Below are 11,986 nucleotides of genomic sequence, written 5' to 3'. Positions count from 1 at the left end.
GATTATTTAGTACAATACAGAAAACAATTTTCTTTACTTTCTCTCCTCACCCTACACCTAAGTGCACCAGCCACTTATTCAAATGGATACTTGAGCATTCTTCTTTACAAAATTACTCACACAATTTCAAAGTTATTGCCAAAAAATCAAATGCTATTTTTTAAAGTGTAAATATGTCATCATATAAACAAACAATTTTCTCTTTGTTGTGTTGTATCTTAAGAGGAATTTGTGTTATTAACAAATTGTATGGCTTTATAAAAATAAGCTTAAGTCTTATTCATCTTTGTTGTTGTTATTGTCTAATGTGCACAGAATTCTAAACAAATTGCCTCTTTTGTTAGAAAAAAACACATAAACAGATGTTTTTAATTTAGTTTACATTAAAAAAGAAAGAGAGACATAAAAATATGCTTCTAATAACTTGAACCAATTAGTGGTTGAAATCAGTGGAGGTCATTCAATTCAGTAAAGAATGAAAGTTTCCTAAAGATCCAAGGCACAAATACTATATCTAGCATCATGCTCAGAGGTGGGAGGTAGGGTGAGAAGATTAATTTGTGTGCTACTTAGATGGATTCAAGTAATTTGGAACAAATTGTAAAGTTTCTTTCTTCTCCGTTTTTCTTGAACATAGTCCTATTTACTATCAGACTATCAGCCTTGGAAGTGAAGGGGAAAGTAGCTAAAAGAGAGAATAATTCTCACATTATCCCTGCTGTTGGTATAAATATCCTTTGCACCTGCACTCTAAGGCAGTTAAGGAAATAGAAGTACTTAGAAATGTAAAGCAAGTTTGCAAAGTGCATATTTTACCATGTAAATTATGTACTTCATACACCTGTATAGAGTCAATTGATGTGATTTATTTAGGAGTNCAGTCTTGAGTGTAACAAAATGAATTAAAGGGTGACAGACACAAAAAAGCTATGCATTAATGAGTATTCACATAAAGCTGAATTCAGTTTTGCACTTTNGCAATTTTCATCTATCCCATAAGCATAGCCACCAAAATCTATTATTGGGAGAAAATGTGGTAGTCCAATGGGAGGAAAATGAACTGATTTAATAGAAAATGCAACAAGTAGCAGTCTCTCTAACCCTAGGGTGCTTTGCATTCTCTTAATGTGTTAACAGAGAACTTGACTATAAAAGCCTTAACAAATCAATACCTTTTTTAACAGCACTTCTTAATCATAGGAGTTCAGAAAAATCACACTTATTGGGCAGGGCTGGGGGAATGAGGGGTGGGGGGCTTTTCTGAACTAAATTGACAGGATTCTGTCACTGGAACTGAATAGGATATGATTATGGTTTTTTTGGTGTGAATATGTCTCTCAATGTAGTCCCTCACAATATCTTTCAACAACACCCCACATTAAAGGGAAAAAACCACAATCATTTTTCTTAGACCTATATAAGTCACTGACATTTTCTCAGACATATGTACTTGAACTTTTCATATAGGTGGTCTCAAAATCCATTCCTTATTTTTTTTTTCAATTTATTTAGGAAATACTTCTTGAGTACTTAATTTATGCCATATATCTGGCTAGGAAGAAAGCTTCCTATAGGAAATGATGTTTAAATTAAAACCTGAAGAATGAATAAGAATAAGCCAGAAATACAGTCTTTAAAACAAGACAATCGGCCTAAAATGGAGTGGCTTATGCTAAGTTCCACACCACCAAACTAAGATGTAATTAAAATGTCAGCTTTCCCAGGAGTGGAATACTAAACCAATCAGGAATGGCTTGACCAACACTGGTTAGGTCATCTGCCAGACGACTCTGTTCTCCCCCCCACAAAAGTGACCTTGCAATAACTAACCCATATTTTTGCCTAGTATAAATTCCTTATTACTGCTTTCTTTCTGTTTATAAAAGTCTTTCATGTTGTATAGATCTCAGAACATCTTTCGTTTTTTAAAGTTTTTTTATTTATTTTTTGAAAGAGAGAGAGAGTGGGGGAGGAACAGAGAGAGAGAGAGAGTCTGAGAGAGTGGGAGACAGAGAATCCCAAGCAGGCTTCGTGCTGTCAGTGTAGAACCCAACACTGGACTCAAACTCATCAATCCTGAGATCAGTATGATAGGGAAAGATAGGATAAAATAGTCAGAGAAGGAAGGGTTAGGACCTGAGATCCCTGGGTGGGGGGAAAACCTGTATTTTAAAACAATGTTGGGAGCATTTGACAAACAAGAAAACTCCCTCAGGGTTAAGGTTCCTCTTAAGAATTTAACAACAACAGCAACAAAAGAATCCATGGTAAATTTTAAGATGGTTGTAAGAAAGATGTAAAGCCACAGATAGGGGAGATTAAATATTAAAAAATATTGAAATAAATGAATAATAGTTTCCAGTATGTGTGTGTGTTGGGGGAAGATTATTATAATTGGGTTATTAGGAGGGGAAAAAATGGAAAGATTGTGGTGAGGAATTGAGTAGCTTGAAATTGAGGTTGCAGAGACTACAGTTAATACTGGAAATATTAATAATGAAAACTCTGGAAAAAATAGACTAGAGATTTTGAATAATCATCTATCATCCTTATGGATATTGAAATTGCCAAGAATTATTATATGAATAGTACTGAAAAGAGACTAGGAGTCAGCTTAAGGTAAATTTTCCAGTGTTTTGAGGGGATTTAGGGAGAACAGGAGAAAAAATGGTCCAGAAAAGACAAGAAGGAAAATGAAACATTCATTTCATCTCATGAGCTTCTAGCACAAAGGCTGCACGGGGAAAAATCATCCATTACTTGACAGGACTTTTCAGAGAAGAAATATTCTCAGGGAAGTCATCAGTGTGTGGCTAGCACATGAGAGTGAGGAAAATATGAGGTAAGAGATNCATCTGGGTAGATGCCCAGATATGGAAAAGGATGGGAGATGGAGGCAGGAGAAGGACTGTGACCTGCTATATGGTGATGTGGGTTTATTGACTATTCGTGTCCTTCTTCTTTAAAATATATACTTATGTATTTTGTTAATCTTAGCCAAAGCTTTTTAAAAATATCATATATNGCAAATTACTTTTAGCATGTTTCATTTCCTTACTAATAAACTGATTATTGTTATTAAAACAAGGAAACAAACTCTTGACATCACAGTTGCACTATATGCTAACTAACTTGTATGTAATTTTTTTAAATAATTAAATAAAATTTTTAAAAAAGAAAAAGAAACAAGCAAACAAACAAAAGAATGTAATATATACAAACTGNAATACCTGGGTGGCTCAGTCGGTTAAGCGTCTGGCTTCGGCTCAGGTCATGATTTCACAGTTTGTGGGTTTGAGCCCCACGTTGGGCTCTTTGCTGACAGCTCGGGGCCTGAGGCCTGCTTCGCATTCTGTGTCTCCATCTTCTCTGTCCCTCCCCCACTCATGCTCTGTTTCTCTCTGTCTCAATAATAAATAAAAAATTAAAACAATAAAAGACACCTAGATGAAATAAGTAAAGCATAAAACTTATGTTATATGAAGGATAGTTTGACCATAGTCTGACTTCTCACACAATGGAATCGAGCCTATCAGGAATGAACAAACCAGCACTTAGAGTTATCAAGTCAATAAGGGTAAAAATGGAGAAGGAATAAAGGATAAGGGCGGGGGGGTTGATCTAAACCCTATAAAACAAAGTCCCTCGCCTATAGTCACAGGTATTCACTTTTGGATGCTGCCTCTCTGTAAAGAGAGCTGTCATACTATTCTTATTTTCTAATCTTATACTCCAATAAGTTTTTGCCTGGTGCTCATTTTGTGTCGACCTCTTCATTCTTTGAAGTGGTGAGACAATGAATCCTGGTTACTGAGGTAAAGAATCCTGCAACTTTGTGACCTGAGTTGAATCAAGACTCTGAAACTCAACTTACTGAGTCACCCAGTTGCCCCTCAGAGCATCTTTCTATCTGCAAGATTAGATATTGTGTGGTTTGAATTGATTTGTTCTTAAACTCCTAAAGTGTTTGAAATACTTCACTTTCTATTTTAACAATAGTTAGAAAAATTCAGATAGAAAAAAAGTATAAGAATAAAATGAATGTGTATCTGTTGTGTTACCATAGTATAAAAGAGCTAAAGATAAACTAATGTGAGTACATTCTTTGATGAGTCAGATAAAAACTGCAACAGCTGAAGTTGTTATGGTGACTCTCCCAAACAGATGGACCAAATGTGGGACAACCCAATTACGTGGAAGCCAGCAGCATGGGCAGTAAAATAATTCACCAGAGACAAAACAAAGGAATAGAAGTTTATTTAATACACTGCAAGGGAGCAGTGGGCAGAACAACAAAGGAGAGACTGTCTGGAATGAGGCAGTGGATGGGGCTGTATTTAAAAGGTAAAGCAAGGAAGTATAGGGACATATAAAATTTTCCATTTTTTGGTGCCTATGTCTGGTTGTAAGTAAGCCATTAGTTAATTAGGGCTTATGGATATTTTGAAGTGGGTCGCCTGATAGGCATGTTTTTATTCAGCCAGAGGTTTACTGTGGGCCCTATTGCCTCAATCAAGTTTCCACTGCTTAAGTCTGTTGCCTGAAAGTGGTCTCCACATGCCTTCCTGACAGATCAAAAATGGAAAATCTCTAGTATTTGGGTGGAGGTCTCATCTTTAGTAGTTTCTTTCTGCTGAATGAGGGGTGTAGAAATGTCCCTACCTCAACTTTTTGGTCCATCATGGGTTCTGAGCAGTTATAGACCAGAGCATGGTATTATATTAAAGTTCTGATAGGTAATTCAAGTGAAATTCCTTGGTGGCAAGGATTTTCCAATTTAGGGGGAAGGGACTCTTACAAAGGAAATATGCAAACAACCAATAAGTACATGAAAAACATTTGATATCATTTGTACTTAGCATAGTGTAAACTAGAATTACAACATAATACTTCACTACTGCTGGGATGGCTACAATAAAAAAGACAAACAATAACAAATATTAGCAAGGACATTGGAAAATAAAAACTCTAATACATTGTGGTGAGATTGTAAACTGGTATAGCCACACATGAAAAGATGTTCAAGGGGATGCCAGGAAGATGGTAAAGTAGGAGGACCCTAAGCTCTCCCTGTCCCATGTTTACAACTAGATACCACTCACATCCAAGTTAATAAACTACAGAGTGGTCTGAAGAAGGACAGAACAAACTCCACAACTAAACAGAGAGAAGCCCTATATCAGAGAGGATAAGAATGGCAGAAAAGGTGGTCAGCAGCTGCTCACAGGAAAGAGGGAGCTGTGGACAGAGATGGGAAAACACCCAAGAGCCTATATGGGGAAAAAATCCCCATGATGTCTGAACTTGAAAAACAGAAGGGTTGAATTCTGTAAGTTTATATAACCAGCAGGACTTAGAGCCTCGAGCTTTAAAAGTCAGCTGATTCAGTATTAGGGTTGCTGGGAAAAGAGTGATGATCTGGTCCCCAGCCTTACATAAATAATAGCCCACAGAGAGGCAAGAGGTTTGACAATTTACACAATGCCTGGGGCAAATGGGAGGGAGATATCTTTGTAAAAATTTCAGAGTGTTGAAAAACTTCTCTGGGAACAAAGCGACTGGCAGGTGCCATTTCCCTTCCACGCACCTACCCAGCATAAGCACAGAGCCACCTATAGGGGGCAGCACTGCATAGACACTTGCTATCTAACTTGCTAGGATGAGCCCCACTCAGGACTGTTCCTGAGGATGTACCCATTCCAAGCCTGATTACCTTGGTCCTGGGGTTAGCACAAATTGTTTTTTAACACCATATGGCCCTCTAGCAACCACCTCTGCATTCCCCTGGTGGTCATCACACTTTAGGGAATACAGCTAAGACTAGCAGCTCAGCTTAAATTTTGCTAAAACCACTGCCCCCCCCAAGCCCTATGGCAGTCACCCCCTTTCAGAGCCAGCCCACCTTGGTCTCAGGAACAACATAGAGAACATACACTGATCACAAAAGGCAGAGAGTCAGTGCAGATATCTGTACTGAAAGGAAAATCTACTCTAACACAATAAATGCAAGCAACACACATAGGAGACTCCCCTCCTGTGCCAGTTTCTCTTGAACAGAGGACAGGGCACAGCAGGGCACTACAGGAGCTCTTCTTCATAAAGCCACTACTTTCATAAGGCCACTATTTTCAAGAGTAGAGAACATAGCTGACTTTGAACACAGAGAAACAGACACAAAGAGGTATACAAAGTGAGAAGCAAAGGAATTTGTCTCAAATAAAAGAACACAACAAATTCACAGCAGAGATCTAAGCAAAACAGAAATAAGTAGTATGCTTGATAGAAAATTTATTTTCTTAATTTTTAAATGTTTATTTATTTTGAGAGAGAGACAAAGAGAGAAAATATGTGCATGGGTAGGGGAGGAGCAAAGAGAGAGGGAGAGAGAGAAACCCAAACAAACTCCATGCTCAGCAAGAAGCCCACCTGGTAGGAAATTTAAAGTAATGATAATAAAGTTACTCAATAAACTTTAGAAAAGAGTGGAGGATATCAGTGTGGCACTGGGGAAAAAGATAAAAAATAACATATTAGAGATGCAGAACTCAATATATAAAGTTAAAAACATGATAAATTAAATAAGTAGTAAGCTACAGGAAGCAGATGAATGTATCAGGGGCCTGGAGGATTGAATGATAGAAAAAATATCAGGCTGAATGGATGAGACACAAAAATAACTGCATCATGGAATAGATTTAGAAAATTCAGTGATTACATCAAGCATAATGACATTCACATTATAGGGATCCCAGAAGGAAAAGAAAAGAAAGGAGGGCAGAAAATGTATTTGAAGAAATGATAGCTAAAAAGTTCCCAAATCTGGGGAAGGAGAATGAGATCCACCTTCAGGAGACACAGAGATCCTTCAACAAATTCAACCAAAGGAGTTCCACAATGAGACACATAGTAATTAAAATGTCAAAAAACTGACAAATAAAGAGTTTTAAATGTTTCAAGAAAAACAGAAGACAGTTGCATACAGAGGGACCTCATAAGGCTATTAGTTGATTTTTCAGCAGAAACTTTGAAGGCTATAAGGTAGTGACAGGATATATTCAAAGTGATGAAGGGAAAAATCTGCAGGGCAAGAATATCTAGAAGGCTTTCATTCAGGATAGAAGGAGAGATAAAAAGTTTCTCAGAAAAACTAAAACTAACAGAGTTCATGACCACTAAAGTAGCCGTACAAGAAATATTAGAGGAGATGCTCTAAGTGGAAAGGCCATACGTGAGAGTATGAAAATTTAAAACACAAAAACAGTAAAAATAAAAATAAGTATTTCTGTAAAAATCATTCAAGGGATTCATAAAATGACATAAAATATAATATAAAATATCCAAAAATGGAGGGAAGAAGAGTAAGTTGAAAATTAAATGATCATCACCTTAATAATAGACTGCTACATGCAGAATATGTTATGTATAAACTGAATGGTAAAGACAAATCAAACCACAATAATATATATGCAAAAAATAGACTAAGTTATCCAAGTATATCACTAAAAAAAAAGAGAAAAGTAATAAAGAATAAAGGGAAAATCATCAGAAAAAAAGCTACATAAAAGTATAGTATAGTCCAATCTATAGTATATAACTATAGTCCAATAGTATAGTATATGACTATAGTCCAAACTATAGTCCAAACGGTAGTATAGTATAGTATAGTTCAATCATTTGGACTAAATGCACCAATAAAAAGACATAGAGTGTCAGAGAGGATAAAAATGCAAGACCCATTCAAGTGCTGCCTACAAGATACACATTTTAGACCTAAAAATACCTGTAGATTGAAAGTAAAGTATTAAGAAACATTTATTATGCAAAGAGATGTCAAAAGGAAGCTGGATTAGCAATGTTTGTATTAGAGAAAATACTTAAAATAATGTCTGTAAACAGAGATAAAGAAGGACATGGTATAATAATAAAAGGAACAATCAAACAAGAAGATATAACAATTATAAATATTTATGTATCCAACATGGGAGTATCCAAATACATAAAACAGTTAACAACAAGCATAAATAAACTACTCAATAGTAATCCAAAAATAGCAGGGGACTTTAATACCCTTCTTACATCAATGGACAGATCATGCAAACAGAAAATCAACAAGAGTGGCTTTGAATGAGACACTGGAACAGATGGATTTAACAAATGTATTCAGAATACTGCATTATAAAACAAGAGAATACACATTCTTTTCAAGTGGACATGAAATATTGTCTAGAATAAACCACATATTATGCCACAAAACAAGCTGCAACAGAATTCAAGCAGACTGAAGTCATATACCATGCATCTTTTCAGACCAAGGACTATGAAACTAGTAACCAGTTACAAGAAAAAAAATATGGAAATACCATAAATATATCGAGGTTAAACAACAAGCTACTAAACAGTGAATGGGCCAAATAAATCAAAGATAAAAAACTACATGGAAAACAAATGAAAATGGAATCAATGAAAATGGAAACAAATAAAAATGAAAATAGAACAGTCCAAAATTTTGGGGATGCAGCAAAAACTATTCTAAGAGGGAAGTTTGTAACAATACAGGTGTACTTCAAGGAAGAAGAAAAAGCTCAAATAAATAACCTAACGTTACCTGTAAAAGAGCTAGTAAATAGGGGCACCTGGGTGGCTCAGTCAGGTTAAGCGTCCGACTTCGGCTCAGGGCATGATCTCATGGTTCGTGGGTTCGAGCCCCGCATCGGGCTCTGTGCTGACTGCCAGCTCAGAGCCTGGAGCCTGTTTCAGATTCTGTGTCTCCCTCTCTCCCTCTGACCCACGCCTGCTCACGCTGTCTCTCTCTGTCTCTCAGAAATAAAACAATAAAAAAAAGAGCTAGTAAATAATAGGATTCACTTTTACCAATTTTGTTCAACATGTTATTAGAGGTCCTAGAAACAGCAATCAGACAACAAAAGAAATAAAAATCATTCAAATAGGTAAGGAAGAAGTAAAACTTTCACTATTTGCAGATGACATGGTACTCTATATAAAAAACCCAAAAGCCGGGGGGCCTGGGTGGCTCAGTCGGTTGGGCGGCCAACTTCGGCTCAGGTCATGATCTCACAGTTCGTGGGTTCCAGCCTCGTGTCGGGCTCTGTGCTGATGGCTAGCTCAGAGCCTGGGGCTTGCTTCAGATTCTATGTCTCCCTCTCTCTCTGACCCTCCCCTGCTCATGCTGTCTCTATCTCTCAGAAATAAATAAAACGTTAAAAAAAAAAAAGCCTCCACCAAAAAATTTCTAGAACTGATACACAAATTCAGTAAAGTCACAGGACACACAATATACAGAAATCTGTTGCATTTCTATACAGCAATAATGAACCACTAGAAAAACTAAGAAATCAATCCCATTTGCAATTGCACCAAGAATAAGATATGTAGGAATAAGCCTACCCAAAGAAGTAAAAGACCTGTACTCTGAAAACTGTAAAACATTGATATAAGAAATTGTAACAAAACAAATAAATGGAAAGGCAATCAATGCTNCTGAAAACTATAAAACACTGATGAAAGAAACTGAAGATGACACAAAGAAATGGAAAGGCATTCCATGCTTATGAGTTGGAAAAACAAATATTTTACCCAAAGCAGCCTACACATTAAAACAATCCCTATCAAAATACCAGCAGCATTTTTCAAAGAATTTGAACTATCTTAAAATTTATATGAAACCACACAAGACCCTGAAGAGCCAAAGTAATTTTTAAAAAGAAATCAAAGCTTGAAGTATCACAATCAGAGACTTTAAATATGTTACAAAGTTGTACTAATCAAATGCATATGGTACTGGCACAAAAATAAACACATAGATCAATGGAACTGAATAAAAATGTCTTCTGAGGCAAGGTAAATAAAACAAAAACAAACTATTGGGGAGACATCAAAATAAAATATTTCTGCATGGCAGAGGATATAATCAACAAAACTAAAAGACAACCTGCTGAATGGGAGAAGATATTTACAATGACATTTGCGGTAAAGGGTTAGTATTTAGCTAATATAACTCAACACCCACAAAATAAATAATCTAATTAAAAATGGAAAGAAGACATGAACAGACATTTACACAAACAAGATATCCAGATGGCCTACAGACACATGAAAAGATGCTCAAGATCAGTCATCATCAGATAAATGTAAATCAAGCTACAACATCCTCTTAATGGCTAAAATCAACAACACAGTAAACAAGTGTTCACAAGGTTGTGGAGTAAAAGGAACCCTCTTGCACTATTGGTGTGAATGCAAATTGGTACAGCCACTGTGGAAGACAGTGTAGAAGTCAAGGCAAAAATAGAACTACCCTATCATCCAGGAATTTCAACCCTGGGTATTAACATAAAAATACCAAAAAAACCAAACAAACAAACACCTATTCAAAGGGATACATGATTCCTTATGTTTGTTGCAGAATTATTTACAATAGTCAAATGATGGAAACAAACCAAATATCCATCAATATATGAATAGATAAGGAAGTTGTAGTATATATGTATACAATATAACATTATTCAGCCATAAAAAGGGTATAATCTTACCATTTGCAACAACATGGATAGAGCTACAGAGTATAATGCTAAGTGAAATAAGTTAGTCAGATAAATACCATAGGATTTCACTCATATGTGCAATTTAAGAAGCAAAACAAGCAAAGGAAAAAACAGAGCAAGATGGAGACAAACTAAGGAACAAACTCTTAACTATAGAGAAGAATATGATGAAATTGATATGCATATATACACACACAAACACACACATTTCATATCTTCCTTCTCTAGTCATTTATTCTTTGACACTTGGGCGGCTTCCATAATTTGGCTCTTGTAAATAATGCTGCAAAAAACATCAGGGAGCATGTAATCCTTTGAATTCATGCTTTTGTATTCTTTCTTTAATATACAGCTGCTTCATTATTGGACCACAGGCTAGTTCTATTTTTAATTTTTGGAAGAACCACCATACTGTCTTGACAGTGACTGTGTCAGTTTGAGTTTCCACCAACAGTGCAAAAGTATTCCTTTCTTTCCACAACCTTGCCTATACTTGTTGTATCTTGAGTTTTTTATTTTAGCCATTCTGACAGGTGTGATGTGATATCTCATTGTAGTTTTGATTTCCATTTCCCTGATGATGAGTGATGTTGAACATGCTTTCATGTGTCTGTTGGCCATCTGGATGTCTTATTTGAGGAAATGTCTGTTCATGTCTTCTTTCTTTCTTAAAAAAAAATAGGGTTTATTCATTTTTAAGAGGGGGAGGGGCAGAGAGGGAGACACAGTATCCGAAGCTGGCTCCAGGCTCTGAGCTGTCAGCACAGACCCCACACAGGACTCAAACTTATGAACTGCAAGAATATGACCTGAGCCAAAGTCGAAAACTTAACCTACTGAGCAACCCAGGGTGCCCCTTCTTTCCATTTTTATTTGGATTATTTGCTTTTTGGGTGTGGACTTTTGTCAGTTTTTATATATTTTGGGTACAAACGCTTTATCAGATATGTCATTTGCAAATATCTTCTCCCATTCTATAGGTTGTCTTTTTTTATTGTTTTCTTCACTGTGCAGAAGCTTTTTATTTTGATGTCCCAATAGTTATTTTTTGCTTTTGTTTGCCTTGCCTCAGGAAACATATGTAGAAAGGTGTTGCTACAGACAATGTCAGAGATATTAATGCTTGTGCTCTCTTCTATGAATTTCATCGTGTCAGATCTTAGATTTAAGTCCATAATCCATTTTAAGTTTATTTTTGTGTGTGGTGAAATAAAGTCCATCAGTTTCATTCTTTTGCATGTAGCTGTCCAGTTTTCCCAACACAATTTGCTGAAGATTATTTTTCCCATTGCATATCCTTGACTCATTTGTCAAAGATTAATTTTCCATTTAATTGTGGGTTTATTTCTGAGATTTCCATACTATTCCAGTGATCTATGTGTCTATTTTTGTGACAGTACCATACTGTTTCGATTACTACAGCT

The 11,986-nt window shown here is 36.1% G+C and overlaps 1 non-coding gene across 1 annotated transcript; it reads right to left on the bottom strand.

Moving 5' to 3' along the window:
* Positions 1–956: 956 nt before the first annotated feature.
* LOC144218029 (small nucleolar RNA SNORA29) lies at positions 957–1,052 on the bottom strand. Its single transcript, XR_013331027.1, has one exon. It is a non-coding gene; the product is annotated as a small nucleolar RNA SNORA29 (small nucleolar RNA).
* Between the last annotated feature and the right edge of the window lie 10,934 nt (positions 1,053–11,986).

The sequence above is a fragment of the Crocuta crocuta genome, unplaced genomic scaffold, assembly GCF_008692635.1.
Source record: "Crocuta crocuta isolate KB4526 unplaced genomic scaffold, BGI_CrCroc_1.0 scaffold672, whole genome shotgun sequence".
NCBI classification, from domain to species: Eukaryota; Metazoa; Chordata; class Mammalia; order Carnivora; family Hyaenidae; genus Crocuta; species Crocuta crocuta.
This window is presented reverse-complemented; position numbering and strand designations above follow the sequence as displayed.